A 9,992-nucleotide genomic window follows, 5' to 3' on the forward strand; every position below is an offset into this window, starting at 1 on the left:
CCACATTATGGCTTCTTTACCTGAAAAACACCCAGTAACTTAGGGGTGAGTAAACAAGTTTACTCGTAGGGAATGCATGGGTTTATCTTTGTACCAAGTTTGCAATTCAATACAATTTAATTCATGCTATCAAAGTGACATTAGAACTTTCAACATAGCACACTGAGATGTAAATTCACAAAGTTAACAACTTGGAATTTAAATGCGAAATCAAGCCAAAGTGGATACTTGGATATTGCCCAGATTAAAACCGTACTCTTGAGATCAGTTTAGGGCTATTAACCCATGGGTACCTTCCCCTAGTGTGCACTATAGTTGTAGAGGGACAATCCCCCATACTAGAACCAAGTCCTAGCCTAGTCATGTTCTTGATAATATCCCAAGTTTCCAAAATTAACAAGTAGAGCAACAAGTCATGATATGTGATAAAACACAATGAGTTCCATAGATTACATGACTAAATCATTAGTTTAACATGGTAGAAATTAAGTAGACCAACTAGGAAATTTCTCTAGATTTCAAGAATTGTCCAAATCATTCCAATTTAATATATGACATGGAGTAATTCATGGCCATGCTTTATATCAAGTCACAAATGAATTATAAGCATGGTATAATTAATTTGAATTTAAATCAATATAAATCAATTAATCCTCTAGATTTAAAAGCTCATTTAAATCTTGCCAAATTAATACACAACAAAGATCAAGTCATGGTCATGCCATTTATCAAGTCTAAAGTGAATTTCATACAAGTTACCATTAGTCATTTATTTCTTATTTCAATACAAGACATGCATATAACTTGGATATCATTATAAGAACAATTAAATTACTTGGAAGATAAATGATAACACCCCCTACCTCACAAGAGGATTGTTCCTCTTGAATCCAAGGCAACCAAGCTTAAAAATGAAAAACTAAACAAGGGTTTTGTAGAAGGAAGTGGGAGGAACCTAAAGTATTCCAAGTTCAAAGTTCTAAGGTGAGTGAAAGGGCACCAAAAATGAAGTCAAAGCTACTAGTCAAGCTTTTCTTCAATGGTGGCTTCCTTAGGGCTCTTGAGAGGAAAGTGATGAATGAATTAAAATATGTAAACCCTAAGCTAAATTAGTGGGCTTCTCCACTCACTAGGTGCTCTTGCACTACCTCTCACACACACACTAATGCAAGACTAAAGGTGAGTCCTACACTTGTCATGAATCCAAGTAAGCTTCCAAGATTAAATATTAACCCTACAATTGTCAACTATCCATGCCAACAAGTGCACCAATCCTAGGACAACAAGTGGGTGAATCTCCACCCTCTATGTGTTAAGAGATTAAGCTTCCAAGTGGTTCCACCATAAAATCAACAAGTGGCACCATAGGAATGTGACACTTGTCACATTTTTCGGAAATTGCAAAATTTTCCTTTTTGAAAATATCTTCCAAATTAATTTACAAAATGGTCCCTAAGACTAAAAATAATTACTTTACTTAATTATCCAAAAATCGCATTTCAGATTTTGCGGAAGCACCATTTGTACGCCAAGTATGAGAAATGTGAGTTTGGGCTACAAAAGGTGAAGTTTCTGAGACATGTTGCCTCGGAAAGGGGAGTATCAGTGGATCCTTCAAAGATAGATGCAGTTTGGAATTGGGAGCATCCCAAGAATATTTTTGAGATCCGTAGTTTCCTTGACCTAGCAGGTTATTATCGCAGATTAGTGAAAGATTTTTCCTATTTCACAACAGCTATGACTAGAGTGACCAGGAAGGTGATCAAATTTGCATGAAGTGAGGCCTGTGAGTCATCCTTTCAAGAGTTGAAGACAAGGTTGACTACGGCTCTTATGAGTCATCCTTTACGTGATATATTGTGACGCTTCATGTGATAGTTTAGGTTATGTACTGATGTAGGATGGTAGAGTAATGGCTTATGGGTCTCAATAGTTGAAGACTAACGAGCATAACTACCCTACTCATGACTTGGAGTTGCAGCAGTCGTGTTTTCCTTGAAGTGTTGGAGTCATTACTTGTATGGTGTGTAATGACCTGGTCATTTTCATTTCTTTCCCTTTCTTCAAATTTTGTGGATAAATTTTTTCCATTGTCTTTTCCTTTTCGGGTTCGATTTCCCGCCTCTTAGTGTCGTCTCGAGTGCTCGAAAATGGTTTCTGAGACTCTTTCCTTTGGATTGACAACTTCCTTTGAGGACCGAGTCATTTCCACATTTTTTATTTTTCGACATTATTCATTTTTTCATCCTCTTCTCATTTTTCACTTTTACTTTCATAACCTCATTTTTATGCTCGGATTTGATTCCGGTTTTGCATACGTCCATGATATTTAAATTCCATGACATCTACATTTTTACTTTTGTAGAAATGCATATTAAATGCTTACTTTCTTTGTAAAAGCCATGAAAACAAGACTTTTTGTAATTATCCATAACTTGAGGGGTTCTGAAATAAATCTCATGCTCCTCCCGAGATCGTGAATACACAAGGATGTCATCCATGAAAACTACCACAAACTAATCCAAGTAATCGTTGAAGACATGGTTTATTAGGTCCATGAATATCGCTAGTGCATTAGTCAAACCGAAGGGCATAACAAAGAACTCGTAATGCTCGTGCCGTGTATGGAAAGCTATCTTTGGGATATCCTCATCCCTAACCCACAACTGATAATAGCTTGACCCCAAGTCAATCTTCGAAAAACAGCTGGCTCCTTTCAACTAGTTAAACAAATCATATATCCTTGGCAAAGGATAATTTTTCTTGATGATGGCATGATTCAACCTTCAGTAATCAATGCACAACCTCAAAAAAACATCTTTCTTCTTAGCGGACAAGACCCGTGTGCCCTACGGTGACACACTCGGTCAGATGAAACCTTTCATCCTCAAATCATTAAGCTACCTCTTCAATTCTTCCAAATCTATCGATGCCATATGATACAGTGCCAAAGAAATTTACGTGGTACCTGGCATCAAATCAATGGCAAACTCCACCTCTCGGTGTGGAGGCAACTCCGTCAAGTCCTCCCAAAAAACATCCAGAAAATCTTGCACAACAGTAGGATACTTAATCCTATAAAACTTAACATCATCATCGGCTAAAAGACTAGCCAAGAAGAATTCCTATCAATCCCGACATCTAACACCGTAAAATAAAGGAGTAAGAGAATCACTTTGATCTCCCATGAAGCAAAAACCATCCCCATCTGGGGTGCAAACAGATACTCTACCCCTGAAGCAATCAATAATAGCTCTAAAGGATGACAACTAGTCCATCCGTAGAATGATGTCAAATCCTGTCATCTCAAGAAGGATGAGATCGAACTTAACTACCTGTCCTGCAATCGTGATGGAACAACCGCGATAAACTCTACTAAGAACAACTAAACCCCCAACAGGCGTGTCAACACAAAGTGGTCTGTCTAACTGACTGACCTCTGTCCCCAATGCCCATGTAAATGATGAAGCAATGAAGGAATATGAAGCACCAGAATCAAACAACACCCTAGCCCAAGAATGGGACACAAGGAACATACCCCTGACAACTGACGGACTGGATGATGGCTCAGCTAGAGTAAAAGCTAGAGTGACTACATACACATGACCTTGGGTCCTCTGCCCCTGAGAACCACCAGACTAATAACCAGACTGCTGAGTAGGTGCACTAGAAGGGGCTCCGCTGCCTAGATGAGAACTCTTAGCTGTCATAGCTGGTTGAGATGGCTGAGGTGGTGGTGGTGGTCCAAATCCTGACTAAACTGTATCAGAATGCATCTGCCTCTGCTGTGAACCTCCACCCCTGCCTAAATTATTGCCCCGCCGTGGACAAATCTCTCACCATATGGCCCTGCTGGCCATACCCAAAACATCCTCCCGATGCCAACTGAATCTGTGGACACTGTGACTTATAATGCCCAAGCTGCTTACACTTGAACACACAACATCTGGTCTAGAAGACCCCATGCTGTAGGTGCAAACCTAGCTGGCTACTGTCCCCAAATCTGTCTCTTCTGTGACAGGCTCTTAGATGTAACACCCACGCTCCTGCCTTGCTTATAAGACTCCCTGATAGCCTATCTTTCCTTGCTCTCTGCCTTAACAACTAAGGCCTTCCTCGCTACCTTTGCATACTCTGTCAACTCTGTGGTTGCCACAATTAGCTTAATAGTGAAATCAAGGCCATTAACAAACTTTAGTGTGTTCTCCAACTTATCATTAGCAATCTTTGGTGCAAACCTCGAAAGGGATGTGAACTTATTCTCATACTCTGTAACTATCATATTCCCGTGCTTGAAGTCTACAAACTTGTGGTGTGTGCTCAATTTTACCACTCGCAATAGTACAAATCTTTGTAGGTAGGACTATATAGAGGGTGTCGATCCCACAGGGAGATGAGTGTTCTTTGTTTTATTTATGACTAATCTAATTCTTTTTGGTCTACAGGTAACTGATTGAATTTGATTGATTGATTATCACAAACATAAAATGAATTTAAACTAAAATTAAATTAAAAGAGATCAGAGAGAGAAGGTCTTAGGGCTTTGACTTCACCACGAACTTTGTACTATGGTCAATCATTTAACTCAGGGGTTTTAATAATTTATATTTTAAATAAATTGAACTCAATAACATTCATTCAATTTGGTTTTAAAGAAAGATGTTTTATAAACTTTAATTAACTATAACCTATCTACGATTAGTGTGGACTATCCACCTACCTACTTTAACTACTTTAACTAATTTTGCAGTATTATCCATCTTTCCTAAGCATAGACTATGAAAACATTCATTTATAAAAAAACATTGGAACACCATTGCATGATCTCCATTCTTATGTCCGATAAGCCTCCACCATATATTGTCCAATAAGAATGGGTTGAGAATAATTAATGAATACCTAAATCTAAGACAAGGTATTAAATACTCAAAAATTATTTAAAACATTAAAATCCAATTGAGTTGTCTCAATTGCTTAGAATCATGCAATAAAAAATATAATATATTAAAAATACCCAAAGTTGAAACAATCAAACCATAGTACTTAGATCGGGTTACATCAGTGCCCTTAAAGAAAAATTAGCTACTCATAACGACGCAGAATATTATCTATGTTGTTGTCATCTTTATCGTTACGGATGACTCTTCTCTTCTCAAGATCTTCACCTTCTAAGATTATAGAAACCCTAAAAGCCACCACCATCATTTGATAACTCTAAACAATATGATAGAAAAAGGACGTATTCTTCTAAGGCCTTATGCCTTCTTTTATAGAAGAATTAAGTTTCTGGCGGGCTTTTAGGTCTTCTGGCCTATCTGGAATGAATTAAGACTTTAAGAAGGATAATCTCCCATAACTTATAAATCCCATCTATCATGGAGAGCTTGAGCTTTAGAAGCAGAGCTCCAGCTTTAGAGAATGGTGCTCTATCTTTACTTTTGTACTTAGTCAAATTTCTTCAACTATTTTCTAAAACGTCTTTTCCATCAACACTAAGAATATTTTTGGGTTTTCTTCCTTTTAACATTGTTCGATCCTTTTTTCATAGGGCTCGAGCTTTAGATACAAAGCTCGAGCTTTTGGCTCAGGGCTCGAGCTCTGAGTGACAGTGCTTGATCCCTTGAGGTCTGGCGTGAGGCCTTGGGAGCTTGGCTTTCTCTGAAATCAACTCTTTAAATTCTGCGCCTAGGGCTCGAGCTTTTAGGCAAAGGCTCTAGCACCCTTAGGTAAGGCTCGAGCACCCATGTGTAGGGCTAGAACTCTGGAGGTCAAAACTCGAGCTTTAATGCCTTGGTTGACTATCTTATTTTCTTGCAGAGCTCGAGCCTTAGAACTGAGGCTCGAGCCTTGGCACTTGAATTCCTCCAAACTTCACCATTTTAGGTCTCGGCTTGCTTTAAATGACTGGCAACGAATCTATAAGCTTCGATATCAATCTTTTCATCATAAAGTCTCGATTTTAAACATTTATTTGGGAAATTACCTATAAACACACAACAAACATAAATCAGTCTAACAATTAATAAAAGTATCATTTTAGGTCTTAACATACGTATATTTAGGGGCTCGAATATGCAATATTCTACGCTTATCACACCCCCAAACTTACATATTGCTTGTCCCTTAGCAATAAAGAACTAAAAAGCCACTTTCGTGGGGATCACGGTGTTAGACTAAGAGGGGGAGGGGGTGAATTAGTCTAAGTAAATTCTTTCTCTTTTTTAAGCAAACTTTAGAATCAAAACGTATTCAAGAGAACAAGAACAACGTAAGCATACCACAACACAAGATTTACAAGGAAACCCTCTCAATAGGGAAAACCTTGGTTCTTGGCCTCTCCTAATAAAAGATCCACTAGCTACAAGTACTTTATTACACACTCAGCTATCTCACTCTCTGTACACCCCTTGTACCAGTCAAGACACTAGTTTTCATAACCAATACTCACACACAAGCTCACCAATGTGCACACAAGCATTCCCCTTGTCCTAAGCAACCTAGCTTGGATACCAAAGCTCTTAATAGCCTAATCAACAATGGGGTGAGGTATCAAAGCCCCACTACCATTTACCAGAGGTGTTAATACACCAATTACAACATACCATAACTGCACCATAAGATAAGATTGATACACAGCTTTAAGTAAGTTCAATAAGAAACTTTAATAAACTCTTTTTTGCACTTGAAGGATACAACTGTCAATTCACAATGTAGCTTCAACTAATAATCAGACTAGGTTCCCATAATCTTGATTTAGCTCAACAAACTTGCTCAAATAAGTATTGGACAGTGAATACTAAGTTCCTTCAACAATTCAGCTCAATTAGAATCTTCACTCAATTCTGAGGGTATTTCAGTCAACTTACAGAATATCTTCACTAAGGGCCCCTTTTCTGTCTTCACAGCTTTATAAACTCAGAACACACTTGCTCAAATGATGTACACAATAATCAAAACAAGATAGAATAATGTCAGCCCTAAATAATTTATAGTTTGTAAGTAAGATTCATCTGTTAGCAATACCATATTCAACCAATGTAGCTCCTTTGTTCAGTTCAAACCTCAGCAATATTTGCTCCCAAACTTTACTTTATACTTGCTCAACATATTAGATTCAAGAACCAGTCAAGTTATAATAGATCAGTATATAATTCAGGAGATAATAGCACACAGCAGATTATTTAGGCTGAAAACAACAGCACCACAATTTTAAGGGTAAATCTGGAATTTTGACTTTGATCAGGGCTTGTTCAGCTTTTCACACTCTTGTTTAAGCTTTATATTCATGTTCAAATGAAGATTTCAGTGATAGAAATATGGTGTCTGAATTTCAGTTCTCAAATCTCAGTCAACAAGGTTAAAACCCTAATGAGGAGTTGTCATAAGGTCAATACTCAAAATAGCCAATTTACTGAGTTGAATCCTACATTAATAGCTTCAGACTATCAATCAAATCATGCTCAGTAATTAGCTTCAAGGTCCACAGTTAGACAAATTAACACATATCACCACAGTACCTATTATACCATAAAATACTCAAATAACAAGCTCTGAAGTAGCTTATTCTATAGTTGTGTGTGTTTGAGTTAATACCTAGCTTTAGTAGATGTAAATTGGAGTATTGAGCATGCTTCAACCTTAACTTTGCTTTACTAACTTTTAGAACTAGACTTGACCCTCCAAAATAGCCCTTGACGGCCCTCTAAACCTCAGCAGCACTTAATTCTCAGTAAATCCTCAAGAGTTCTTTCACACACAGTATTTTTTGAGATTTATACTTAGCTTACATAGATAAATCACTACTTATAAATAAACATTTAGCACTTCTTCATGTTTTTTCTCCAGAACAGCCTCCTTTTAGTATAGAGAATGAATTTTCAGGCCCAAAACCTAGCAGCAGCTGCACCATTGCTTTTATATTCAAACACTTGATGATGCAGCCCTCAAATCAATGAACAGGATTGAGCTGAGGACCTCCAATCCGTGAGGAAAGCAAATCTGACATTGTAGAGGTGACAATACCTTTATACCCTTGCCAACTCACCTTCTTTTAGCCTCCAGCTAATAGCTTTGTTAGTCCTCAATTATATATATATGTAAATACACCAGCTGCAATATTACACTCACACACTATGTAGCTGTCAATACACTCTCTCACAAGGACCACACTCTACATGCCCACACCTAGTAGCCTCTTTACAAAATTACTAAAAGCCCCTTTTACACTATACATGTAAAGCATATAAAAAATAGCCCTTAACCTGATTCTACTGTAATGTGTATTCTTTAGTGAACAAATCCTTCTCCCAAAATGTTGTGCACGCCATAACACCTTTGAGGATCATTGTGAAGTTACATAAATGCCCCTGATCATGCCACTTTCCAAGTATACCAAAATTAGCTTATTCTTTTGCTAGAGAAGAATAAAGCTGTTAGTATAATTATAATGAAGCATTGTTGGCCAAGGTACTTTTAAGATTGCCCTCAGAAGATAGATACTACATCCCTTTTGTGTCATTAAAAGAACAAACTTCAAGATAGCTATCAACAATAGCAAACAATAGCAAACCTCAAGATAGCTATCAACAATCTCCCCCTTTTACCTTTTAATGACAAAACTCTAACATTCTCCCCCTTTTTGAAATTGAAAGTCAAAAGGGCTAAGAAATAATCAATGAATACTTTAAGAATGGAATACCTTCTTGAGAATAACTTCAAAGGCATTTGAGCAGATAGTACAATTACACTTGAGTATGATGAGCTTTTATTTTTCTGAGGTATGAAATAAGATTTTCCAAAAATAGACTTGTGAAATGCATATGCTTAAATGTATCACAAGTTGAGGATAACATTGTATAAGCCAAATTCAGCTTTCACTATGTCCTTTAAAAGTAAACCCCAACAGAGACATCACTTAAAATGCAATATCAGAGCTGTTTTCTGTAATAAATGGCTTAAATTCAAGATTTAAGACAAGAGGTGACATTGCCACAACCTATATATCAACACACATTATTCCAGAAATTTAGAATGCCCTTACTCCATGTGTTACTCATAATAATTACAATTGTGTAGTAGACTATGTGAATCCATTCAGAAAGTACACACCAGAAAGTACTTACCTACAGAAGATTTGAATGCACAAATTATAGGAAAAAAAATTTGATTGTATCTTGAAACTGAGGATAACTTTGGATACCATAAACTTCAGATGTCCAGATATACTTGCTTGAGAGATAACATCAATTTTCCAAGTAAGGTATAACTATGTAAGAGCACAATAGCCTTGTTAACCTCAAAACCCTTATTTTGGCCTCACAAGGGTGGAACTGTAATTCAGTCTCAATACCAGCCCAAGCATCACTTCTCTGGTCTTCAATAGATGAAATACACTTGCACAATTGACATGAACAGTTAACATAGCAAGGAATGACATTAAAATCTCAGTATGAACAAAACCCTAATTAAACCCTAGCTTTGTAGCTTCAAAGGGTAATTAATTTAGTAATGTAGCTTCAAGGACAGGCCAACCTTCACTCCCCCAGTTTAAAATAGGCTGAATACACTTTCCCAGATATTAAGAACAAATTAAGAAGCAAGGTATAGCTTTGTATGAGCTTATAGCTTAAAACCCTGGATTTTAGAGTTTGCCAAACACCTCCCTGAGATAATTCAAAACCACTTCAATAAAATAGCTCCACAGCATCAATTCAGTATATGAAGCATGCTTAGTAACATAATAAAGTAATATAAGCAAGTAGAGAGCAATAGAGATTAATTACTGATACCAAATAGCTCACTGCAGGGTCTAATTTGTTGCTATAGTGACACCTTTGTTATAAGGATATAAATGATATTTTGAATTTTTTTCAAGCGTAAACAATACTCTCACATACTTAATTCATCTTCACACACAGAGGCACAAGTGTTAATCACATCAAGACATATATCAAATTCAACCCCAAAAATTGTTCAGTGTTAATTTCTGCTGA

This window comes from Cornus florida, unplaced genomic scaffold (assembly GCF_030987335.1).
Source record: "Cornus florida cultivar Cherokee Brave unplaced genomic scaffold, ASM3098733v1 CherokeeBrave_3.0.0_Hap2_Chr10, whole genome shotgun sequence".
Taxonomy (NCBI): Eukaryota; Viridiplantae; Streptophyta; class Magnoliopsida; order Cornales; family Cornaceae; genus Cornus; species Cornus florida.